At 41.1% G+C, this 27,789-nt stretch overlaps 1 protein-coding gene across 6 annotated transcripts in view; it reads left to right on the top strand.

Annotated features, from left to right (window-relative positions):
• Positions 1–27,789, top strand: part of LOC140481687 (phospholipid scramblase 1-like) — a 187,316-nt gene that overhangs the window by 72,131 nt on the left and 87,396 nt on the right. For 4 of the 6 annotated variants that reach the window (XM_072578254.1, XM_072578253.1, XM_072578255.1 and 1 more), the window contains one exon: positions 10,797–10,929. The exons of 1 other annotated variant lie outside the window; for it this stretch is intronic. The gene's annotated coding sequence lies outside the window, so the exon portion shown is untranslated. Of the gene's footprint in view, positions 1–10,796; positions 10,937–27,789 lie in introns of all 6 variants that reach the window. One more of the 6 variants, XM_072578257.1, reaches the window with a different exon arrangement.

A 27,789-nucleotide genomic window follows, 5' to 3' on the forward strand; every position in this document is an offset into this window, starting at 1 on the left:
CATCTGTACAGGCTCACCTGGTGACTGTAATGTTTGTTGAGTTTTCCATCCTGTACAGGTGCACATGTTAACTCTCATGTTAGTGTTTTTTGATGCGCGTTTTCCCTCCTGTTCTGGTTGTTATGGTCAATACAATGTTTCTTGGTCATTTTGTCCTCCTGTACTGGTTCTCATGGTGATTATAGTGTTTCCTGAAAACTGTTTGCCTTCCTCTGCCATCTCATATTGTCTGAAATTCCGTTTGACGGTTGTAAAATCACGATGGTGATTGATAGCTATGCACTTTGTAAAGAGCTCAATGGTTGAGTGTTGCACTAATGGTAACAAGCACAAGTAGAGTCTGGGAGCATATAATGCAGTGTACCTGCCTCTATGCCAGATGGTTCAGGTTGAAGCCCCAGTTGACCGAGATGAGTCATGATTCATTGGAACAAGTTCATCCAAAATAATTAGCAATTAAATAGCCTAAACAATTATCAGAAGCTAACAACTGATACAGTACTAAAACAAAGAGGATTAACTACTTCTTTCATCAGCTTTCTTTCTTCTACTTTCAGCTTACTCATTAGATATTTCCCTTGGGGCCAGAGCACACTGACAAAATGTAACATAGATGTTGTTACTTGTATGTAAGTGATGCAGTAAGTTGTGGTGAAAAAGAAATCTCCCTGAGTTGTTAATTGCCCAAGTTTTTAGATGATGTATGCTGGTCCTGTTACCTTGCAAAAGTGAAGGCTCATCAATCTCCCCTGAGAATGCCAAACGTTGTTATTGTTATTCCAACATTGTATTTACATTATTAATGTATATTATATTTGCTGTAAAATTTAAAGCTGATGCAACAAATAACCTTTTTTAAACAAGGAGATTCATGTTCCTGCAATCCCTCCTCTGATGAAAGGGAAAAGCTATTTTACAAATAGCCAACCTTTCCTGTTTTTTTTCTCTCTTTCTCTCTCTCTCTCTCTTCCCCCAATCCAATCCTTCTTGTCCTTTTATCATCTCCTTTATTTTTTGTAACTAACTTGACTGTAATTTATCCTAATTCTTTCTCTGTCCTTACTTAGTTTATCACTCTAGCCTTAAATTTTATTGATGTATGAGATAGGTTATTCAATTTGACTTGTATTTATAGCAATTTGCAGCACAATCATTTCAGGTGGCGAGTAAAGAGAAAACAAAAATAGAAGGATAGCTGCTGAGAGATGTCCCACTGAATCAGCCCATGGGCAATCATGGAGTCATAGAGTAAAACAGTATGGAAAGAGGCCCTTTGGCCCAAACTGTCCATGCTGACCATGGTGTCTACTCAGCTAGTTTCAATTTCTTGCATTTTGTCCATATCCCTCTTAAACCCTTCCCATCCCTGTACCTATCCAAATGTTTTTTAAATGTTACTATTGTACCTGCCTCAACCTTCTCTGTCAGCCCACTCCGTATACTTCTCTGTGTGAAGAAGTTGCCAGTCAGGTCCTTCTTAAATCTTTCCCTTTACCTTTTAAACCTATGCCCTCTAGTTTTCACTTCCTCATCCCTGGGACAAAGTCTATATTCATGCATCCTATCCATATCCCTCATGATTTTATACACCTCAAATAAGGTCACCCTCATTTTCCTACATTCCAAGGAATAAAGTTCTATCCTGGTTAACCTCTCCCTCTAGATTAGGCCTACTAATCCTGGCTACATTCTTGTAAATCTTCTTTGTACTCTTTCCAATTTAAACATGTCTTTTCTACAGCAGGGTGACCAAAACTGTATACAATTCTCCAAGTGTGGCCTCACCAATGACTTTTACAACTGGAACATAATGTCCCAACTTCTATACTCAGTAGTGTCATATATATTGGGGACATTTCAGACATCCATAGGCACATGGATGATAGTAAACTGAAGGGTATGTAGGTTAGTTTGATCTTAGAGTAGGATAAAAGATTGGCACAGCATGAAGGGCTGTACTGTTCTATGTTCTATACTCAATGCCTTGACCGATGAAGGGCAGCATGCTTAATGCCTTCTTTTGACACTGCTTTCAAAGAACCATGTACTTGTATTCCTTTGTCTCCCTGTTCCACAGCACTCCTCAGGACCTTACCATTTACTGTATAAGTCCTACCTTGGTTTGACTTTCAAAGTGTGACCTTTCACACTTATCTGTATTGAATTGCATTTGCCAATCTTAAGGCCACTTCCCCATCTGATCAAAATCCCTCTGTAATTTTTGATAACCTTTCTTGCTGGCAATGGCACCTCCTGATTTTGTATCATCTGCAAACTTACTAATTCTGAACATTTATTGCATCATGTTATTATAGTGCTGTTAGCAGAAATAAAAACTTGCCAAGGCATTCAAAAAAGAATAACCATATATTAAAACTGGATATCTGTCAAAGAAAAAGCTAGGAGGAGGGGAGCTTTTATTACAGTGATGGAATTGAAAAAGATCTTAACCAAGGAAAAGGAGTATGTGGTTTTGGGTGGGAATTTTAGGCCTGGGCTAAAGCAGCAAACACATGGTTGTGATCACAGGCTGAAGGGTGGGGTGCACGAGAGGCAAAGTCTGGTGAACTGAGGGGAGAGGAATGTAAAACTGGAAGAGTTTACAAAGACTGTGAAGGTATATGAAAGCAAATTTTACTCTGGTTCCTGGTTCGCCAATTTAAGTCGGAAAGGACAAGGATGAATGAAACTTGGTGCAGCAGAATGACCTGATATTTTAGAGCATAGACATTTGTAAGATAGCTGCAAAAATAATGAACTAGTAATATGAATATAGAATTGATTAAAACATGGGTGAGAGTTTCAACAACAGATTGCCTACTTCCCTGGCCTCAACCTGTGTTGTAGAGCTGAATGTTGATGGTTTCGCTGTTGGATTTTGTCCATGAAGAAGCTGAGATTGTTGCATTGAACTAAACTATATGTCATGTCTGGGGTTTGCATGGAAAAATAGGCAAGGATTTATGGCAGGGAGATGAACAATAACTTTGGTCTTCTCACTGTTGAATTGGAGTATATTGCATGTCATCCAAAAATAACATGTGCTCACCTTCCACCCTACAAACCTTCGCATAAACCAAATCATCCGCCGACATTTCCGCCACCAGGGATATATTTCCCTCCCCACCCCTTTCCGCCTTCCGTAAAGACAGTTTCCTCCGTGACTACCTGGTCAGGTCCACACCCCCCTACGACCCACCCTCCCATTCTGGCACTCAGCACTGTCTCCTTGACTTGTCCGTCCTGCCTATCACCTTTTCCACCTATCCACTCCACCCTCTCCTCCTTGACCTATCACCTTCATCTCCTCCCCCACTCACCCATTGTACTCTATGCTACTCTCTCCCCACCCCCACCCTCCTCTAGCTTATCTCTCCACGCTTCAGGCTCACTGCCTTTATTCCTGATGAAGAGCTTTTGCCCAAAACGTCGATTTCGCTGCTCGTTGGATGCTGCCTGAACTGCTGTGCTCTTCCAGCACTACTAATCCAATATATCAATAAGTATCAATTTTTAAACATTTTTGGCAGCATGTAGACATTCCTGGCAAATGTTTGTTGCCCATTCTCAATTGCCTTTACCAGTGAGTGGCTTGCTAGGTCATTTCAGAGGCTAAGTAAGAATCATTGTTGAGGGTCTGGCAGAATCCTTCACTGAACCAGATGGATTTTTAAAGTGACATTAGACTCCTAGAGATATACAGCAAGGAAACAAACACTTCAGTCCAACTTGTCCATGCCAACCAAACATCCTAAATAAATCTAGTCCCATTTGCCAGCATTTGGCCCATATCCCTCCAAATCCTTCTTATTCATGTACCCATCCAGATGCATTTTAAATATTGTAATATGTTGTAAACCAGCCTCCACCACTTTCTCTGGCAGCTCATTCCATATACACACCACCCTCGATGAAAAATTTACCCCTTGGGTACCTTTTAGATCTTTCCCCTCTCACCTTAAACCTATTCTCTCTAGTTTTGCACTCCCTATCCTGGGAAAATGACCTTGGCTATTCACCTTATCCATGCCCCTCATTATTTCATAAAAGGAAAATGGATCCTAAACCAGGACACTAGATTAGGAAGTCTGATAAAAGGCTTTGTTGAAATGATTGGTTTTAAGAAGGGTAAAGGAAAGGAAGTAGCTGGCAAGAATTTAGGGAGTTAAATGAAGAAAATCTGGCCAAGTAGTTTGAGACTTTGTCTCCAGTTGTGGAATGAAGAGAGCAGGAAAGACACTCTAAAGGAATGATTTAGGAATAGTGTTTGAAGAAATTTGCAGAAATAACCTTTTGTGTTCTCACGAACTTTTGAAGAGCAGATTGAAGGATTAAAATTTGTAATTAAAAGAACTGGGTGTGGATGTTCGTCAGTAGGGTCTTACTGGTAGATGTACCATGCACAGGGGAATAATATTGTCAGTGATAGTCTAGCTTTCTTTAGATGCGCTGATACTTGTCTTTGTAAGTTAGAATCAGAGGTTTCAAGTTTGTGCCAAGATTTGTGAAGATCATATATGTACAAAAATGATATCCCACTAATGCAACATCCTTCTGAACTATGGGAACCCTACTTTGTTTTCTAAGTAACTTTACCTAATTCAGTTTGTTATTCCAGTGCCCTTTTCTCTGCACACATTACTAAGAAAGTGATTCATAGTATGTCAGAATCCTTTAGCACCATGACTGAAATCTTCATGTGAGAATCCAGATAGTAATTGTTGATGTACCTTTCAATCAGTATACCATCAGAACTAAAATGAATCTTGTTCTCACCTTACATCCCAACTCTAATTGAACATGAATTGAAACATTTGCTAATTATGTTGATTTCTGGCATATTGTAGCACCCTTTGGCTCACAACCCCTCCTCTCTTTCAAGGTGAACTGATGCTTTCTTAATGAAACTTGGCACTTTACTGTTCTGGTAAGTATACAGAGGTTCGAGTTGAGCAGAAGGCAGTGTTTAAACAAAGCTGCATTCATGGACAATACCACTGCTGGGTGGGACAACGGGTGCACATGTGCAGAAATGGAGTATTGCACCACTCAGTTTACATGCAGTGTGTATGGTTGGAGCTTTGAAACTTTTCATACTGTTTTAAGGACTCGTAGGAATATTAAAGATCCACAAACAACATTGAAAAGTCTAAAGTCTGCAATCTAATGCTGGGACAGTTTCATGTTCACGCCTGTGCTGGATTTACTCTGCATATAAGCAGAGACATACTGGCACAATTGAGATTTCTGTCAATGTTGCAGGGATTTTTGCACATGGACATAAAACTGCATATGTGTAGTTAGTTCTTGATATTCATGTGTAGTCCATGAATAGCTGCCTGCCTTAGGAACACATAATCCAAATAAATAGCTAAACTATTACCAGTGCCAGCAACTTCCTTCTAAAACACTAATGTATATAATTGCTTAGTAGTATAGAACTTAAACATTACTAAAATGAGACATGAAATCAAAGCTTTGACTTCATTTATAAAATAAGTGTTGATAATTCTCCTTGCTAGTCATGTCAAACAGTATTGTGTCTGTCAAATCATATTGTTTAATGCCTGCTCTTTTGATAACTTTGTCTTCACTGAAAATTGTATGAAATGCTAAAATTTATGTGCACATAATATTTATTTATAAAGTAGAATCAGTTTCAAGATAGTAACAACAATGTGAATAATGGGATATTGCTAACTGACTCTCATGATTTCTGTTTATTATCTCAACTTCTGGGTTGTGTTATTGCTTTATAGTATAGTTTGAGACCATGTTAAATATAATTACAAAATTCATGTAATTTAGATTTAATGTAGTTCTTAAATTTAGCACATCACATGATAGTTTATTCTTTTATGGAAAAGTCTATCTCCTCTGACTGTGCCCAGCTTGTTACCATTATCGAAGACAGTGGAAACTGTAATTACTGGATGTCTGTAATTAACAGTAAAAAAAACCCAATTATATGGTACATTTTTATATAAATGTTACTCAGATTGGTATGGAGCAGTAATCTGATTTGTAATTCAGTCTGCTCTGTAATAATCATGTTTGATTATCAAGATATAAAAGAATGAATGCCCTTAAGCAGGATATCCTCCATAACATTTTTAAAATGTAGAATTCCAACTAGAGAAATATAAACTGTTTGAACGAGGTTGAAATTTGTACAGTCAAATGTGGGTACTCAAGTATGTCACACCAAGAAGAAGACGACTTTCATGCAGGCATATGAAATGGGATGGGATGCGAAAATGTTCCTACATAAAGAACAGCCTTCATAAGCTTTGTTTTCCAACTTTAAACAATGCGCAGAATCATGGTGAAAATCACAGTTTATTTTGCATTCTCCTCCATGTTTTTGTTCTATTCAGCTTATCAAATGTTTGGGGAAAAATGTAAGGCACAACAGTACATGAAATAACAGAAAAGAAACCAATTCTTTCCCCAGCAACCCAAACCCTATCAAGTAAATAGATAACTGGATGTCAAAACAATTTGATATTTTGTGAAATTAGATACAAATTGCCTCATTAATAGTCACTTTGAAAGGTATTGGTGAAATGATGAATTGTGGTATAGGTAATGGATGGAAGTAAGGAATAGCACAAGTGGGTGTTGTCTATAGGCCCCAAAAGGTTGCCTCCTGATAGGACAAAGTATAAATTGGGAAATAATGGAACCGCGTAAGAAGAGCACTACAATTGTTTTATTCATTTTAATCTACATATTGACTGGACAGATTAGATGGCCAAGGATAACATAGAAGATGAACTTGGAGACAGGGATTGTTTCTTATGGCAGTAATTGCTGACTCTATCCAGGAACAGGCTACTTTAGATCTAGCAATGTGTAATGAGGTTGAGATTAATTAGAAATCCTATAGTTATGATTGCTACCCTAGAGAATTATAACATGGTGGAATTTCAAATATAACTTGAGGAGAGCAATTTGGATCTCAAATCAATCTCTTCAGTTTAAGTAAAGGCAATGACAGACCTAAAGAAAGAGTTGCCTAAAGCATGCTTGAAAAATAGACTAAGGGTGAACATCTGCAGACATTTAATCAGATTATTTCCTAATAGCGCAAATTTATTTCAGGTAAAAATGCACCATTGAGAAATAACAAACACTTATGGTTAACAAAAACGGTCAATAAGAGCAACAAATCAGAATCTAAGGCATATAAATTGATGAAAATTACTGGCAGGCTAGAGGATTAGACTTTTTTAAGAAACTAGTAACAGATTGCTAAAATGCGAATAAAAAAGGAAGAAAGTGATTATGAATGTAAACTGGCAAGAAATATAAAAATAAACAGTAAGAGCCATATTATGAATATATAAAAAGAGAGTAGCTGTAGAAAGTTTGCTCTGGTTCTTTGAAGATACAACAAGCAGAGTAGATGAAGAGGTTTCCTTTAGATATTGTGTACCGTGTATTTGGATTTCTAGAAGGAAGTTGATAAATTGCCACATAAAAGGCTTTTACTTGAATGTTGAAGGATCAGGGCCGCTTAATAGAAGTTTATAAAATTGAGAGGTGTGGATGGAATGGATAGTCAGAGTCTTCCTCCCAGGATAGAAATGTCAATTACAAGGGGACACAGCTTTAAGGTAAAGGGTGGTTAGTTTAAAGGAGACATGAGAGGCACATTTTCTCTATAGTGGATGATGCACATCTGGAATGTGCTGCCAGAGGAGATGCTGGAGGAGACAAATATAATAGCAATGTTTAAGAGGCATCTTGACAGATATATGAATAGGCATGGAATAGAGGGAAAGAGGCTGCATAGAGGCAAAAGGTTTTAGTTTATTATTTCTTGCAGTCTTAAGATCTTTTTTAAGAAATTAGTAATTTGTCTCTTAGTAAAATAAAACAAAAAACTGTACATTCTGGAAAATCTGAAACAAAAACAGAAATCTCTCCATCTCCCTCTCCCTCTTTTCTCTGTGTTTGCGTGTGCCTCCTCCTACCCCACCTGCGGCATGAAGGAGCAGTGCTCTGAAAGCTAATGCTTCCAAATAAACGTGTTGGACTATAACCTGGTGTTGTATGATTTTTAACTTTGTACACCCTAGTCCAACACCGGCACCTCCAAATTATTACTTAAATGGTGTAGCTATCAACTATCCTTCATTACTCCTATCCTCTTTGCGTCATTGCTTTTGTTGAATAAACCTGACAGCACTTGCATCCAATTTCAGAACCTTTTCTGGTTTTGACACTTCAGGTCTCTTTTATTGTTTTGCATCCCCTTGCTATTCACATTCAAACAAGAAACAAAGGACTTCCCAACAGAATGTCAAACTGGTTTCTTCAATATTTAGACAATTGATCAGTTGCTATTATTTATACTCTGGCAATACAAATTGAAATTCAATTTAGCCTGTTACCCGAGATGCTCTGTTATGATTTGACTGACTCTAGTTGTGATGTTGAAGATAAAAGTGCTTTGTGAACATTGTAGAGCCCTACCCATTGCCTTGACTACCATATTCAGGTTCTAGATTTACTCTGGCTACACAGCTATGCAGAACAAGTATGTTGTTTAATCAATCGTTATTCTTGACTATCATTGGTCTCTACCATATGTATACCAGAGCAGCAACTGGCTGCCATGTGTCAAACACCATTGTCAGTGTGATATTGTCTGAGTGGTTCCCCATATGTTCACCCTTGTAACTTGTAACACCAAAATTGATTCTTGATGTGACTTATGTCTTGAAGTTTCTCAACAACTTTGTGATCCCAGCTAGTTTTACTACTGGACAAGTCAGATTCTAAAATCTGGTGTGATTGATCACATTAAATTAAGAGAATGAAAAATGGTGGCCTTTCACAGAAATATAAGCACACAATGCTGCAGAATTGATTTTAGAAACAAAAGTTTTATTACACCAACAAAAGAAACCAAGCCAAGCGATCTAAATATGACACCGTTTGAAAATTTTCAAAACATGCAGCAAAACAAAATCCCATCTATTCCATCACATTTATAGCTTATCAGAATCTGAGAAAGATTCCTTTCATGTCCACTGTGGAAGTTTAATTGCTTTTTCTCAATTCTTGGCCTGTGATCTGTGAAGTTTTTCTTTTCCCTGGAATACTCGCACAGTTGAAAGCATGGACTTTCTCAACCTGTCATTACCTGCAGAGCTGTAACCAAGCACTCCTAGTCTGGAAATTTGACAAACTGCACTCTTTCACCGAGAGAGCTTGTTTCCTTAACTGCAGTATTCCTAACGGTCTCCTTTTTTAGGAGAGATCATATTTGCATCTGACTCCAACTCAAAAGCTTTTGAAATAAATTACAAATGAACCTTTGTGCATCATATGAGCAAGTTACTGCAGTTGCTGGAATCTGTCCAAAAACAACAAATGTTGGCAATCACAGCAGGCCAGGCAGTATCCAGAGACAGCAAGCTAACATGTCAAGTCTAGATGACTCTTCATCTGAAGAGAACTATGGAGCGGCAGCATTTATGCTATAGTTGGTGGGGGCAGGGGATTGGGATACAGAGTACTGGGAGAGAAAAGATGTTGATAGTTCAGATTAAGTGATTGGAATGTGACAATTGGCAGAACAAAGGTGTGTCTAACTGCCAATCTCCACTGGGGTGTATCCTAGGTTTTATCAAAGCTGATGGCTAATGTTTTCTCTCCTTTGTAAACCTCCACAATAGAAACAAACCTGCATTAAGACTTCAGGAAGCACTGCAGTCACCTGAACTCTGACATATGCTAGTTTAATTCATGATTCTGGAAAGACTGGCCTAATTTATTTTAAGACTACTTCAAATAAAATGTGCCACTAATTTAAAGTCTAAACTCCTAAAAATGATTTTTAAAAAAGTATTAAAACATGCCTCATCATGGTAACCGTAACTATTTTCAATGTTATAATATCCCCAACTTTAGATTGTCAGGATTCTATGTGTACTGAAGTTGTGGCTACATAACACGGTACATGGTTGAGTGATTGGCAAATTGCACTAACTCTGTTGCACTGTAATTACCAAAGATGAGACAAGAACTGGATTCTCACATGTCATGATATCAAATAACCGCCTTTCTGGAACCCATGCAATAATACAACAGGTGGTATATGTATTTACTCTGTCCAGTCTCATTCGGATTATTGCCAGGCCATTTTATTCATCTTTTTTGCTTTTCTCCAGCCTTGAGGCAGTTTTTGCAAGGTTCATAAGTTAAATTTTCAATCCTAAAAAGCAACATCAGCACTTGTCATCTAAGGCCTTCTTTTTCAGAAAAAAAATGACTTAAGAAAATTTACCTCATGTACGATCAGTTCTTTGATTTCCATGTATCACTTGCCTTTACTGTTTTTTTCCTTCTAAGACTTAAAAGGTCTTAGTTCCTATCTTCTCAGGCCTAGACAGAAAATTTTGGATATTTTGAATCTTTCTCCAGCAATCACAAAACTGTCAATATTACATTTTTGTTGCATGTAGTTTACTATTGTTCAAACACCTTTTCATTTATCTCTGCATGAAGGATTGTCAAGAACTATCTGTAATTGAGTACATAAATGCAAAACATCACCACAAAGCATGAATAAAAGTTAGCACACAAATTACTCTGACTACAAATTACCAGGACTAAAAACTGATAAAACTAAGGGAAGGGTAAATAATTTGATGGATCTCAAAAGTTACATTCACTTTAAAATTTTTGAATCACACTAAAAGTATTATTTTTTTTATTGCTTGCAATTTTTGCATGTTTTTTCCTGGTTGTCATTATATATTTTGGATATTTTATTTCCACAGGGCTGAATTAAAAACTTCAGGACTGATAATGCACATTATGAACAGGAGTTGAATTCTTTTAAATGTTCATAAGCCTCAGTAAAATTTCTAATCCTGGGACAGAACATGAGCTTTAGGTACTAGAGCTGGAAAGGTAAATGGTGCGTTTTGTTGACATTTCTAACATTTAAATGATTAATCTTCATGGAATAATTGTTTCTTTTGTCAGATATTTTTTGATGTGTTTGTCATGTAATGACTTGAGTATAGCTGAATGCAGTTTAACAATTATTTGAACATTTTAATATACGGTAGTCATTGACTCAGATTTGTTAGGTTAAATTTTAAAAGCTCAAAGCTCTTTGTGGATACATGCTAACTTAGTTGGTAGCCAGTTTTGTCTATCAGTAAAACAAATTTTGTTTTAAACTAGTTTGCATTGTCAGTGGAATATTTTCATGAATTCAATTTGCATGGTTCAATTAATAATTAATGGATCTTTTATGCAATCACCATTTTTTCTTTGTACATGAATGGACAAAGTTATGGATACTGTGAACATGCATTGGATGCAAGATTTTAAATGCACAGAATTAAGTTGTGTTGTGCTTAAGTTGATGTGAGACGAATGAACTGCCAGAGAAAGTGTATCCAGGAGACAACAGCCTGCTTGACTGGCACCACACCCACAAGCATCCACTCCCTCCACCTCCAATTCTCAGTAGCATCAGTGTGTACTGTCTACAAGATGTACTTCAGAAATTCATTAAAGACCCTTAGACAGCATCTTCCAAACCCAGACCACCTCCATCTAGAAAGAGAAGGGCAGCAGGTATATGGGAACAGCACCACTGCAAGTTCCCCTCAAAGCAGCTCCCCATCCTGACTTGGAAATATACCGTTGTTCCTTCAGTGTTACTCTCCCAGAGGGAGCCAGCTCACTGTCGAACGTGGCAGGAGGAAGTAGCAGACAATATGTATAATAGGTAAGAGTTTCTGCAATATGCATGTAAATATCAACATATGAATTAGGAGCTGGACTCAGGCATTTGGCCCTAATTCTACTATTTTATAAGTTCATGGCTAATTGTAATGTGGTCAATACTTTCCTTTCTGCCCCATACTATTTAACTCCCTCATCAATCAAGAACTTAGTTAGATAAGCCTTAAAAATATCTAGTGACCACTGCTTTCATGGGAAGAGAATTAATTGGAGTAAAGACCCTCTGAGAGAAACATTTCTCCTCATTTCAATGATAAATGGTGGAACCCTGCTTTTGAAACTGTTTTTTTAATTCTAGTCTCTCCTTTTAAGATGAAATGTTCTTTCACTATCCACTCTGTCAAATTCTGTCAATATTGCAAATGTTTGTGTGATATAACCAGTTACCCATCTGTTCCCAACAGGGAGGGGAGGGAGGTTGTTTGCTACAAAGTGGAATTAAGTGTTGATGGTGAGGGTGAAGATTTTTCCTCAGGAGGAGTAAGATAGGCGTTCTTATTTTGTTCTGAGTTCTTCTTTAGACAACAGCAGAGTGATTATGCTACTTGGTTAGCACTGCTGCCTCACAGCGCCAGGGACCCGGGTTCAATTCCCACCTCAGGCGACTGACTGTGTGGAGATTGCACATTCTCCCCGTGTCTGCGTGGGTTTCCTCCGGGTGCTCCGGTTTCCTCCCACAGTCCAAAGATGTGCAGGTCAGGTGAATTGGCCATGCTAAATTACCCGTAGTGTTAGGTAGGGGTAGATGTAGGGGTATGGGTGGGTTGCGCTTCGGCGGGGCGGTGTGGACTTGTTGGGCCGAAGGGCCTGTTTCCACACTGTAAGTAATCTAATCTAATCTAATCTATTAATGTAGGATGGTCAGGTTTTTAAAAGTTCAGTCCTTGGGAAGGTGGAGCTCTGTGATGATGCATGTGGCAGGAGTCTGCAGCAGGGACAGTTGAAAGTAGGAGATCATTGATGACATCTTCCAGAATACATTCAGTTAGAGATGGCAGAGCTACAGACCAGGACAAACATTAATTGGATGGAAATTTCCCCGCTCTGTGAAGTGAACAATGACAAGGAAGAGGGGGAAAATATGGGGGAAAAAAGAACAGCTTCTCAAGGTTGAGAGAAATGTTTCTAATCAGAATCTTAAATGGCGATTTCAGAATCTCGCTTTTGAGTGGTGGTTACCTTATTTCCTTACATTTTACATCACTTTATAGCCCCCAACTCACTTTTTAATGTGGCATTTTCAACTCTCTGTTCCTCCCTTAAGAAACAGCTGCGTAGCATAGCGCAGCACAGCAGACTGAACTAGGAAATGATCAGCGGCTGGAGCTACTGCATAAATATCTGAAGAATGGGGTCAGTCAGGGTAGGACTGAGGACAATCGCAGCAGTGGGAGTGGAGCCGAATCTAGAGGCAGGTGATGTCATGACTGAAAAAGTGACCTAGATATACTGTTTTGGATACTGTTAGGGGATGGCCTCTCAGGGGAAAGCAGCAGCAGCCAGATCAGTGGTACCACAATTGGCTCGTTTGTACAGCAGGAAGGGTCAAAGTGTAGGTAAGCAGTGGTGACAGGGGACTCAATAGCCAGGGGCACAAATAGGCTTTTCTGTGGCTGTGAGCAATAGGCCAGTTGGTGTGTTGTCTCTCTGGTGCCAGGGTCAAGAATGTCTCTGAGTGTACAGTGGTCTTGATCCACATTAGTACTAACAACATAGGCAGAAAGACAGATGCTGCAGAAGGAGTTTGGGGAGTTAGTTAGGAAGTCCAAAAGCAGGATCTCTAGGATTGTAATCTGAGGATTACTTCCTGTCCCAGGTGCTAGTGAGACCAGAAATATGAAGATAATACAGTTGAATGTGGGCTAAAGAGCTAGTGTAGGAAGGAGGGATTCCGATATCTGGATCATTAGGATCTCCTCCAGGGCAGATAGGATCTGTACAAGAAGGACAGTTGCATCTAAACTGCAGAGGCACCAATATCCTGGAATGGAGGTTTGCTAGTGCCACTTGGTTTAAACTAGTGTGATGTGGGGGTGTGGGATCATATCTTTTAAAAGCCAGTTGACCAGAATTCAGGACCGGCAAGTTCCTATGAGGAAGAAAGATGATGGCAAGATTCAGGAACCTTGGATGATGAGAGATATTGAAAGTTGAGTTAAAAAGAAAATGGAAGTGTATTTATGATTTAGGAAACAATGTCAAACAAGGCCCTTGAGGTGTATGAAGGAAACAGAAAATAACTTTAAAAAAATGGCTAAAAGGGACATGAAATATCTTTGGCAAGTAGGATTAATGAGAATGCCAAGATTTTTTTACATGTACATTAGGAGCAAGAGGGTAACTAGAGAAAGGGTAGGTCCACTCAATGTCAAAAGAGACAATTTATGTGTGGAGCACCAGAGGAAGTTGGATGAGGTCCTTTTTTACATCGCATCGATATTCACCAAAGAGAAAGACATGGATGATGGCACGTTTAGGGAAGGGCATTATAGGGCATGTTGATATTAAGAAGGTCTCTTTAGAAACATCAATGTAGGTAAGTCGAGAGGGCCTGCTATTTTGGGACATGATGAGGCTAAGGAGGAGATTGCTGAGGCCTTAACAGAGATCTTTGTATATTCCTCAGCTATAGCTGAGGCCACAGCAGACTAGAGAATAGCCGATGTTGATCCTTTTTCAGGTTGACCAGGAGGTTAAGAAGGCATTTAGTACATTACCTTCATTGCTCAGACCTTTTGCCTGTAGGAATTGAGACATCATGTTGAGGTTGTACAGTACGTTGGTGAGGCCTGTTCTGGAGTGCTGTGTCTGGTTCTGGACATCCTGCTATAGGAAGGATATTAGAATACAATGGGATCTTGATCAGTTGGGTCAATAGGCTGAGGAGTAGCAGATAGTTTAACTTAGATAAATGTGAGGTGCTGCATTTTGGAAAGGCCAATCAGGGCAAGAATTCTATGCTTAATGGTCGGATCCTGGAGAGTGTTGCTGAACAGTGAGACTTTGGAGTGCAAGTTCATAGCTCCCTGAAAGTGGAGTCACAGGTAGATAAGATAGTCAAGAGGTGTGCTTGCTGATATTGGTCACAGCATTGAGTATAAAAGTTGGGAGGTCATGATATGGCTGTACAGCTCATTGACTAGGCCACTATTTGAATACTGTGTGCAATTCTGCTGATGGAAGGATGATATTAAATTTGACAGGATTCAAATAAGATTATAAGGATGCTGCCAAGGATATTGGAGGGTTTGAGCTATAAGGACAGGCTGAATAGACTGAGGCTATTTTCCCTGCAGCATTGGAGGCTGAGGGCTGACCTTATGGAGATTTAAAAAATCAAGAGGGACATGATTAGGGTAAATAGGCAAGATGTTTTCCCCAGGGTGGGGGGAGTCCAAAACTAGAGAGTAAAAGTTTAAGGTGAGAGGGGAAAAGACTTAAAAGGGACCAAGGGGCAACTTTTTCTTGCAGAGGATGGTGCATGTATGGAATGAGCTGCCAGAGAAATTGTGAAGGCTGGTGCAATTACAGCATTTAAAAGGTGTCTGGATGGGTATATGAATAGAAAGGGTTTGGAGGGATATGGGGCAAATGCTGGCAAATGGGCTAGATTTATTTAGGATATTTGGTCTGCGTGGATGAGTTGGACCAAAATGAAGCCTCTGTTTTCCTGCTGTATATCTCTATGACTCTTTAAAACCAGAGAGGGTTCAGAAAAGATTTATTAACTTATAGCTGGGAATGAAAGGTTTCAGATATAAAAATAGATGGGAGAGACTGGAAACTTCTTTCACTGTAGGGTAGGAGGTTGAGGTGTGACCTTTTATTGAGGTTTATGAAATCATGAGAGGCACAGACAAGGGTCTCTTCCCAAGGGTGGGGGAGTTCAAAATTCAGGGGCATATTTTTAAGGTGAGAGGAGAAAGATTTAAAAAGGATATGAGGGACAACTGTTTTACACAGTGGTTCATATGTGGAATGAACTGCTAGAGAAAGTAGTCGCAACTTTTAAAAGACATTTGGATAAGTTTACAAATTGGAAAGGTTTGGAGGGATATGGGCTAAGCACAGGCTGGTGGGACTACTTTATTTCGGGAATATGGTCAGCGTGGACAAGTTGGACTGAAGAGACTGTTTCCATACTGTATAACTCTATAACTCTAAAGCATCCAGGTGAATCTTATATCAGTGGTAGGGAAATTATTGGAGAAGATTCTTCGCGACAGGATTTCACTTACATTTAGAGAAGAATGGACTAATTAGGGATAGTCAGTGAAGTTTTCTGCAGGGATGTCTTGTGTCACAAACTTGATTGAGTATTTTGAAGAAGTGACGAAGATGATTGAAAAGGGTAAGTTGTCTACATGAACTTTACTAAAGCATTTGACAAGGTCCTTCATGGTAGGCTGGTTCAGAAGATCAAATTTCATGAAATAAATGGTGAGTTGGCCAGTTGGATACAAAATTGGCTTGGCCATAAAATGACTATCTGGACTACACCTCCTCCCACCCAGTATCCTGCCATAACTCCATCCCGTTCTCCAAATTCCTCCACATCCGCCGCATCTGCTTGATCGAAGAGACATCCCCCCCTCCCCCACCCCCCCCCACCCCCACCCCATCATCAAGACAACCCGCCATTTGTTTGGAGGGTGGAGAGTCCAGCAATTGGGTCCCTTGCCAGTCCTGCAGGTCACATTATTGAGACGTTAGTCCTATGGGTGAACCAGTTTATCCTGCAGTGTGATAAAGGGAGAGACTGAATATGATGAATGGATGAATGGCTAATTAAGACCATAAGACATAGGAGTAGAAATTAGGCCACTCAGCTCATCGATTCTGCTCTGTTATTCAACCATGACTGATAAGTTTCTCAACCCCATTCTCTGACTTTCTCCCCATAACCCTCCGTCCCCTTGATACTCAAGAACCTGTCAATCTCAGTCTTAAATGTACTCAGTGACCTGGCCTCCACAGCCTTCTGTGACAATGAATTTCATCGAGTCACTAGTCTCTGGCTCAAGAAGTTTCTCTTTATCTCCGTTCTCAAAGGACTTCCCTTTACTCTTAAGGCTGTGCCCTTGGGTCCTAGTCTCTTCTATCAATGGAAACAACTTCCCTACATCCACTCTGTCCAGGCCATTCAGTATTCTGTATGTTATAATTAGATCCACCCCATATCCTTCTAAACTCCTAATGGATAGATTAGGTCAATTCAATAGATTAGGTCAATTCAATTAGATCGCCCCTCATCCTTCTGACCTCCTAATAGGCACATTAACAACATGTGAGCGGCACAGTGGTTAGCACTGCTGCATCACAGCGCCAGAGACCCGGGTTCAATTCCCGCCTCAGGCAACTGTCTTGTGTGGAGTTTGCAAGTTCTCCCTGTGTCTGCGTGGGTTTCCTCCAGTTTCCTCCCACAGTCCAATAATGTGCAGGTTAGGTGAATTGGCTGTGCTAAATTGCCCCTATTGTTAGGTGAAGGGGTAAATGTAGGGGAATGGGTCTGGGTGGGTTGCTGTTCGGAGGGTCGGTGTGGACTTGTTGGGCCAAAGGGCCTGTTTCCACACCGTAAATAATAATCATTTAAAAGGCATTTGGACAAATGCATGGATTGGAAATGATGAGAAACATATAGGCCAAGTGCAGGAAATGGTGTTAGTGTAAATGGACATTTCGGTCAGGATGGTCTAGTTTGGACCAAAGGGCCTGTCTCTGTGCTATAGGACTCTATGACTCTGACTCCATTGAGTCCTCATGTGTTCAGCTTTTCTTTTCTCAGACCATTCTCGTGAACCTCCGCTGAACACACTCCAGGGCTAGTACATCCTTCCTGAGATATGGAGCCCAAAACTACACATATTATTTGAAATGTGGTTTGACCAGAACCTTTTAGAGCCTCAGAAGTACATCTCTGCTTTTATATTCAAGTCCTTTCAAAATAAATGCCATCATTGCACTTACTGACTCAACCTGCAAGTTTACCTTGAGAGAATCCTGGGCTTGAACTCTCCAGTCTCTTTACATATCAGATTTCTGAACTTCCTCCCCATTTAGACAATAGTCCATGCCTCTCCTCTTCCAACTAAAGTGTGAAATATCACATTTTCCCACATTGTACCCCATCTGCCACTTCTTTGCCCATTCTCCTAACCTGTCCAAATCCTTCTGCCTTTCTCCCTTTGTTAAACAGGGAGTTTCATGTTAGTGACTTTCCAGTCCTCTAGGACACTCCCTGATGATAGCAATTCCTGAAAGATCACCACTAACACCTCTGCAATCTCTTCAGCTATCTCCCATAGAACTCTGGGATATAGTCCATCTGTTTCAGGTGATTTAACCACCTTCAGGCCATTCAAGTTTACTAACACCTTCTCCTTGGTGATGGCCACCATATTCAGCTCTGCCCTCACATGCTCTTGAACTTTTGGGATATTACTTATGTCTGCCACCATGAAATCTGATGTGAAATAATTGTTCAGTTCTTTAGCCATTTCCTTGTTCGCCACTGCTATCTCTCCAGTGTCATTTCCCAGTGGCCCAATGCCAATTTTTGCCTGTCTTTTGCCCTTTATATATCTAAAGAAACTCCTACAGTTTTCCTTTATATTACTAGCTAGCTTATCCTCATATTTAATCTTCTCCCTCCTTATTTCTTTCTTTTTGTTGCCCTCTGTTGGTCTTAGTAAGCTTCCCAATCTTCTGGTTTGCCACTGCCCTGTCCTATGTTATATGCTTTCTCTTTTGCTTTTATGCTATCCCTGATTTCCCTAGTCAGCCATGGTTGCCTCACCCTCCCTGTACATTGCTTCCTTTTCATCAGGATGAATCTCTGCTGTGTCTCCTGAATTACTCCCAGAAACTCCTGCCATTGCTGTTCCACTGTTTTTTCTGCTACACTCCTCTCCCAGTCAATTCTACTCAGCTCCTCCCTCATGCCACTGTAATTGCCTTTATTCAGCTGTAATACCATTACCTCTGATTCTATCTTCTCCCTCTCAAATTGCAAAGTAAAATCAATCATATTACGATCACTGCCTCCTAAGGGTTCCTTCACCTTAAGCTCCTTTGTCAATTCTGCCCATTGCACAACACTAAATCCAGTATGACCAGTCCCCTAGTGGGCTCTACCACAAGTTGCCATCTGATAGACATTCCACAAATTCCTTTTGTTGCAATCCACTATCAACCTGATTTTCCTAGTCCACCTGCACCTTGAAATCCCCCATAATCATTGTAACCTTACCTTTCCGACATATAGAGTCATAGAGATGTACAGCATGGAACAGACCCTTCAGTCTATCCCGTCCATACCAACCAGATATCCCAACCCAATCTAGTCCCACCTGCCAGCACCCGGCCTATAGACCTCCAAACCCTTCCTATTCATATACCCATCCAACTGCCTCTTAAATGTTGCAATGGTACCAGCCTCCACCACTTCCTCTGGCAGCTTGTTCCATACATGTACCACCTTCTGTGTGAAAAAGTTGCCCCTTAGGTCTCTTTTATATCTTTCCCCTTTCACCCTAAACCTATGCCCTCTAGTTCTGGACTCCCCGACCCCAGGGAAAAGACTTTGCCTATTTATCCTATCCATGCCCCTCATAATTTTGTAAACCTCTAAGGTCACCCCTCAGCCTCCGATGCTCCAGGTAAAATAGCCCCAGCCCGTTCAGCCTCTCCCTGTGGCTTAAATCCTCCAACCCTGGCAACATCCTTGTAAATCATTTCTGAACCCTTTCGAGTTTCACAACATCTTTCCGATAGGAAGGAGACCAGAATTGCACGCAATATTCCAACAGTGGACTAACCAATGTCCTTACAGCCGCAACGTGACCTCCCAACTCCTGTACTCCATACTCTGACCAATAAAGGAAAGCATACCAAACACCTTCTTCACTATCCTATCTACCTGCGACTCCACTTTCAAGGAGCTATGAACATGCACTCCAAGGTCTCTTTGTTCGGCAACAGTCCCTAGGACCTTACCATTAAGTGTATAAATCCTGCTAAGATTTGCTTTCCCAAAATGCAGCACCTCGCATTTATCTGAATTAAACTCTATCTGCCACTTCTCAGTCCATTGACCCATCTGATCAAGATCCTGTTGAAATCTGAGGTAACCCTCTTCGCTATCCACTATAACTCCAATTTTGGTGTTCTCTGCAAACTTACTAACTGTACCTCTTATGCTCGCATCCAAATCATTTATATAATTGACAAAAAGTAGTGGACCCAGCACCGATCCTTGTGGCACTCCACTGGTCACAGGTCTCCAGTCTGAAAAACAACCCTCCACCACCACCCTCTGTCTTCTACCTTTGAGCCAGTTCTGTATCCAAATGACTAGTTCTCCCTGTATTCCGTGAGATCTAACCTTGCTAATCAGTCTCCCATGAGGAACCTTGTTGAACGCCTTACTGAAGTCATATAGATCACATCTACGGCTCTGCCCTCCTCAATCCTCTTTGTTACTTCCTCAAAAACCTCAATCAAGTTTGTGAGACATGATTTCCCACACACACAGTCTTGTTGATTATCCCTAATCAGTCGTTGCCTTTCCAAATACATGTACATCCTGTTCCTCCGGATTCCCTCTAGCAACTTGCCCGCCACCGACTTCAGGCTCACTGGCATATAGTTCCCTGGTTTGTCCTTACCACCCTTCTTAAACAATGGCACCACGTTTGCCAACCTTCAGTCTTCCAGCACCTCACCTGTGACAATCAATGATACAGATATCTCAGCAAGAGGCTCAGCAATCACTTCTCTAGCTTCTCACCGAGTTCTAGGATACACCTGATCAGGTCCTGGGGATTTATCCACCTTTGTGTTCCAAGACATCCAGCACTTCCTTCTCTGTAATCTGGACATTTTGCAAGATGTCACCATCTATTTCCCTACAGTCTATATCTTCCATATCCTTTTCCACAGTAAATACTGATGCAAAATACTCATTTAATATTTCCCCCATTTTCTGTGGCTCCGCACAACGGCCGCCTTGCTGATCTTTGAGGGGCCCTAATCTCTCCCTAGTTACCCTTTTGTCCTTAATATATTTGTAAAGACCCTTTTGGATTCTCCTTAATTCTTTTTGCCAAAGCTATCTCATGTCCCCTTTTTGCCCTCCTGATTTCCCTCTTAAATACACTCCTACTGCCTTTATACTCTTCTAAGGATTCACGCAATCTATCCTGTCTATACCTTACATATGCTTCCATCTTTTTTGTAACCAAACCCTCAATTTCTTTAGTCCTCCTGCATTCCCTATACCTACCAGCTTTTCTTTTCACCCTAACAGAAATATACTTTCTCTGGATTCTCATTATCTCATTTCTGAAGGCTTCCCATTTTCCAGCTGTCCCTTTACCTGCGAACATCTGCCCCCATCAGCTTTCAAAAGTTCTTGCCTAATACTGTCAAAATTGGCCTTTCTCAAATTTAGGACTTCAACTCTTATATCTTCCAGTACTTTGTGCCCCAACTCCTGACTACTGTTTGAAGGTTTGTACGTAACTATGAATTTTTCTTAACCTTTTGTGGTTTCTCAATTCTACCCATACGGATTCTGTACATTAGAGTCTACACAGACTTGCTAACATTAAGAGCATTGAAATGGTCATTGGATGAACATGTGGATGATAATAGATAGTGTAGGTTAGGTGGGCTCTAGATTGGGTGCAACATCAAGGGCAGAAGGGCCTGTACAGCGCTGTAATATTCTATGTGCTTTATCATCTGACCCTACATAGTTTCTTACTAACAAGGCAATACCAAACCCCGGCCCACCTGCCTATCTTTTCAACAGGATGTATATGCTTAAATATTCTGCTCCCAGTTTTGATCATGTTGCAGCCTTGTCTCCGTGATGCCCACAACGTCATCCCTGCCAATTTTGATCTGTGCCACAAGCTCATTTACCTTATTCGTTATACTGCAAAGATTCAGATATAACACCTTCAGTCCTGTATTAACTGTCCCTCTTCTCACTGTCATTTGTCCAGTGCGCTTGAAGTTTTATTGCTAACCCTTTCGATGCACTTTTTCCTATTTGTGTCTGTGCTGGAGACTGTAAGAACTTCTTTTTTCTGCACTATTACCTCCCAATTTAATTCAAGTTTTCTAACTTTCCCTACAACTGAACCCTCCCCCTCACCCAAATAGTTTAAAGTTCTGTCTCCTGTCCTAGTTATGCAATTTGTTAAGACTCTAGTCCCAGTGCAGTTCAGCTGAAGGCCATCTAATTGAAACTGATACCAGTACTGGGGAAGAAGGGACCTATGTTCCAATGTGTTGCATTAGTAGGAGAGATGGTGAGGTGTTCCCAGTTACTGAGAAGGAAGCACAAAGGTCAGAAGGAATTGATAATTTGTAAAAGATTAGGTAGGTAAGCATTTTTCACTGATGCATGTCATCTTGAACATAGTGGTCCATGAGCCTTGTGAGAGGTGTATGTGGTGGTAGTGATAGAGTTCAATTGAATTATGGAGCCGTGAGTGTGAGGTCCCAGAGAGAAGATGGTGATACCTACCTTTGATCTTCTTTCTGTACTGCTGGATCCCCCATTAACTCAGGGAACAGTACTGACCCAGGATACAGCTTGAATCCTGAGCTGGCTGTGTTTGGTGCCATGGCCTCCTGTGTAAGTTGGTGAGAAAATAGGTGACATTCCTCACCAATATCCCATCCCCCAACACCTTCAAGTCCCTGACCACAAAGCAGGGAGGGAGCTTTCCTCTTGGCCATGTCTTGAATGTTATCGCTTGAGCATCAGACGATGAGGGGTCATTCCTGGCTTGCAGCATCTGAAGTGGTGTGCACCTGGGCAATGAAGATATGCCAAGGCATGACAATAGGTGCAGGAGTAGGCCATTCAGCCCTTCTAGCCTGCACCGCCATTCAATATGATCATGGCTGATCATTCCTAATCAGTATCCTGTTCCTGCCTTATCTCCATAACCCTTGACTCCACTATCTTTGAGAGCTCTATCCAACTCCTTTCTTAAATGAATCCAGAGACTGGGCCTCCACTGCCCTCTGGGGCAGAGCATTCCACACAGCCACCACTCTCTGGGTGAAGAAGTTTCTCCTCATCTCTGTCCTAAATGGTCTACCCCGTATTTTTAAGCTGTGTCCTCTGGTTCGGCACTCACCCATCAGCGGAAACATGTTTCCTGCTGCCAGAGTGTAACAACAATGAAAACTCATACAGAATCCTCATCTATGCGATAAAACAGAAGGGGATTATTTTTAAAACTTGTACAGATTTCATGGTAAGTGGCAAAGTTACACTATTCTCCATTTACCTTGAAGAAAGTGCTCACAAAGATCTAGGGATCTTTATAACATTGAATTCTCCTTCTTAAAGTCTGTTTGAATCTAAAACCAAGCCAAGTGGTGGCATGGTGGTTCAGTGGTTAGAGCTGCTGCCTCACAGCACCAGGGTCCCAGGTTCAATTCCAGCCTTGGGCGACTGCCTGTGTGGAGATTGAACATTCTCCTTGTGTCTGTATGGGTTTCTTCCGGGTGCTCTGGTTTCCTCCCACAATCCAAAAATGTGCAGATTAGGTGAATTGGCTGTGCTAAATTGCCTGTAGTGTTAGGTGAAGGGGTAAATGTAGGTGAATGGGTCTGGGTGGGTTCTTCTTTAGAGGGTTGGTGTGGACTTGTTGGGCCGAAGGGCTTGTTTCCACACTAAGTAATCTAAAAGTAACCAAATGGTTGTCCAGGCGTCCAGCAGCTTAATCATGTTCTTCCACCCGCCCCCGGTTTCTGAAATGACACATTAGCAAACTGTCTTAACTTACAGGACATAAATTATATATTTTGCTTTAAGTAAAGAGCTCTCTTAACTTAAATTAACTGTGTCACTACCTAGTTGCAATAAAAGGGCAAGTTTATAAGCGAGAATGTGAGAGATTCAGTAAAATTTTTCTATCAGGTTTGCTCATTTGGGTACTTACTTAGTCGATGCACCACAGCCTTTACTCATCAGAATGTCAAAAAATGAGAGGCAATCTTGGGGCCTTGACGGGATGGATGCATAAAGATTGTTTCCCTTGTGGGAGAATCGAAGACCAGAGGACAAAATCTCAGAATAAGGGATCACATATTTAAGACAGAAATGAGGTGTAACGTTTTCTCTGAGCGTAGTGAATATGGAATTCCTTACAACATAGGGCTGTTGATGCTGAGTCACTGAGTACATTCAAGGTCGGGTGAGAGATTTTTAATCATTTAAGGGAACTGAGAGTTATAGGGAAAAGGTAGGAAAGCGGAGTTTAGGATTATTGGATTATTCATAATCTCATTGATCGATTAGCAGAGCAGACTTGATAGCTTGAATGATCTGCTTCTGATCCTACATCTTGTGTTCTACTGATCGTAGTATTCTGCGTCCTCCAGCCTCCACATCCCAGATCCTTCCCTAATCATGGAAAATCTAGAGGTAACATAGGTCTCTGACCTATCACCATCACCCCCCCCATCTTAATCTACCTATCACATTCCCAGCTACACCCCCCCCCCCCAGCCCCACCCCTTCCCATTTATCTCTCAGCCCCCTTATATATATATACACACACACACACCCTCCCTCTCCCCTCTCTTTCCTGATGAAGAGCTTATATTCAAAGCATCGACTCTCCTGTTCCTCAGCTGCTGCCTGACTGGCTGTGCTTTTGCAGCACCACATGTTTTGATACTGATATCTGAGAATAAGTTAGTTACAACTCTGGGAAATTTCTGTGCCTGTCTCAGGTAATGAAGTCAAAATCCAGGAGGTCGTAATAACCATTAATCTTTCTAATTGGAAAAACCCACAATTTACTTTAACTGATCCCTTTGTTTCATTGCGTGAGAAACCTTCCTTTTAGATTCAATATATCCTGTCTCTGTCATGTCGCAACTGACCCCCTCTCAGACATGTGGCTCTGATTCCCATCCCCCTGCCAAATTAGTTTAAACCCTCCCAAATCACACGAGCAAATCTCCCTCCCAGGACATTTGTACCCCTCCAGTTCAGATGCAACCTGTCCTTCATGTACAGGTCCCACCTTCCCCAGAAAGTATCCCAATGGTCTAGGTATCTGAAGCCCTCTGTCCTGCACCAGCCTCGCAGCCACATGTTAAGCTGCATTCGCTGACTGTTCCTCATCTCACTATCTCGTGACATCGGTAGCAAATCTGAGATCACTACTCTACTCGTCCTGCTCTTCAGCTTCCAACCTAACTCTCTGTAGTCACTTTTCAGATCCTCAATCTCTTTCCTAGCTATATCATTGGTACCAATATGTACCACAGTTTCTGGCTGCTCACCCTCCCCTTCAGAATCTTGTAAACCCGATCGGCGACATCCCGGACCCTGGCACCAGGGAGACAACATACTTTCCGGGAGTCCCGTTTCTGACCACAAAATCTCCTGTCAATCTGTCTAACTATTGAGTCCCCTACCACTAGCGCTTTTCTATTCTTCTCCCCCCCCCCCCCCCCTTCCCTTCTGAGCCATAGTGCCAGGCTCCGTGCCAGAGACCGGACAACTATGGCTTTCCCCTGGTAGGCTGTCCCCACCAGCAGTATCCAAACGGGGATCCCTGCTCTGGCCATTGGTTCCCTTTCTTCCCCCTGACCAGTAACTCCGTTGTCCTTATTCTGTGTCTGGGGAGTGACCACCTCTCTGTATATCCTCTCAATTTCCCCCTCAGCCTCCTGGATGATCCGTAGATCTCACCCACTTAAAAACCTCCCCAGAAGTCCTTCGCTGCTCCCTCACACCTCTTGGCAAATCCTCACTGCACATAGATAGCAGTGAGTTGAGCGGTGTGTAGGATGTTACTATATTTTACATTAGGATTAAATCTCGGTACAACATCGTGGGCCAAAGGGCCTGTTCTGTGCTGTACCTTTCTATGTTCTATTACCTTCTATAAAGGGCAACATTCTTCAAGATTTTGGCTCTTAGAAGTTAGTTGAGCACATTCTTTGACCTTTCATTGTAAATGTATTTAAATCACAAATATAGAAGTTACCCAAAAGATGTACTCCACTCTTGTGTTAATTAAAGTTTCCAGTTGAAGCTTGTCTTTTTTTATTTTTCACCCCACAGCTTGCAGCAGATTTGACAAAGTTTCTCTCTGTTGGATTTTTAAACTTTTTTTTCTCTCTTCTCCTTTCTGTCTGTTCCAGGAACAAGGAAATTATACTGTAACTTTATAAAGTTCTGTTCAGGTCTCAACTAGTGGATTATGTTCTGTTCTGGCCACCACACAACAGTAAGGATGTGAATGTCCTTGAGCTGGTGCAGAGGAGATTTAACAGATGATTGTGAATTTGAATTCTTATGCATTTTAAAGATCTCAACAGATCTGCTTAGAACATGTTTTTAAAGTGAAAAACAACAGCTCTCTACATCAGTACAAAAGCTGCAAGTTCAGAGGAATGAGGAATAGAGTGAGGGAGGAGTAAAGAAATTCGTGTGGCTAATGTGATGCTGAAGCTGGCAGTTTCTAATGAAAGGTCAAAACTGAATAGGAATTCTGGAAATAGGAGAAATCGTTTTTCCAGTAGATCCTTCTTGTCCTAAGAATTTGACCTGAAGATGATGTAGAGAGAATTCAGCATCATATTGCGCTCTTACTGTGAGAATTTCAAGTTTAAGGGGATGTAACTGAGGCCTTTACGACGGACTGATGGTTAAGCCTTGGAGAGGGTGAGTTATGTAGATAATAAAGGCAGGTCAGAGCAAGATTTGTGGACTCCTATAGATGTTTACAGCACAGAAGGAGGTCATTTAGCCCAAGACACAACCATCTTTTCAGGCAATGGATTCTAGACACTCAGCATGCTTGGAATGAAAATGAATTCTCCTCTTAGCGTTCTATTTCTAGCCATAAGTCAATGCTCCCTTGGTATTGACCCCTCTACTTATGGAAAAAGTGCTTTAATGTCCATCCTATCTATGCTACTTGTACTCTCACACCTCTCTCGGGTCCCTTCTCAAATGTTGCTGCTTCAAGGAAAACAACCCAACCATATCCGATCTTTCTTTCTAGCTCAGACCCTTCATCCCAGACCACACCCTGGAAACCTTCTGTGCACCTCCTCTAGTGCATCCTTCTTAGAATGTGAATTCCAGAACTGCACAAAACACTCCAGTTGTAGCCCAACCAGCATTTCCAGGCTCCAGCATAACCTCTTTGCAGTTCTATGACCTAACTAATAAAGGCAAGTCCCCATATGCCTTTTTTAACCACCTTATCTGTTACCTGCAGGGTACTGTGAATATGCACACCATGGTCTCCCTGACCTTCAGTACTTTGTAGGAGCCTTTTATTCATCGTGTACCCCCTTACTTTGCTTTACCTGTGAGTCCAGTGACCTAGCATGGAGCTGGGAAAAGGATGGTTTTGATACAGAAAGTGGGATTGGGTAAGTGGGGAGAGTAAGTGATAGGGAGGGAAAGAGCCCAGAGAAAGAGAGTAAACATAATTGGACAGGCAAAGAAATGGATAAGGGTCAGCCTGGGGAATGAATAGCTGCTAATGGGGACTTACAGTATTTGGCAATGGGTAGTGTATGGTAGCAGCTCATGTAATGGCATAGTCTAGTGTGTGGGGGTGTTGGAAAGCATGGGGAAATGTGCTTAAGCTCTAAAATTGTTGAATTCAATATTAAGTCCAAAGGCTGCTGGGTTCTCAAGCAGAAAATGAGGTGCTGTTCTTCCAGCTTATGCTGAACTTCACTGGAGCACTGCAATAAGGCTAAGTCAGAGGTGTTGGCCAAAGAACATGGTGACGTGTCGAAATGGCAGGCAACTGGAAGCCTAGGGTCTTTTTTGCTGATAGAACAGAAGTTTGGCAAAGCAGTTATCCAGTCTGCACTTTGCTTTCCCAATGTAGAGACCACATTGTGAGCAGCGAATGCAATAGACTAGATTATGAGATGTCAGGTAAAGTGCGGCTGCATCTGGAAGGTGTGCTTGAGGCCGTGGATATTGAGGAGGGAGGA

This window comes from Chiloscyllium punctatum, chromosome 9 (genome assembly GCF_047496795.1).
Source record: "Chiloscyllium punctatum isolate Juve2018m chromosome 9, sChiPun1.3, whole genome shotgun sequence".
Lineage (NCBI taxonomy): Eukaryota > Metazoa > Chordata > Chondrichthyes > Orectolobiformes > Hemiscylliidae > Chiloscyllium > Chiloscyllium punctatum.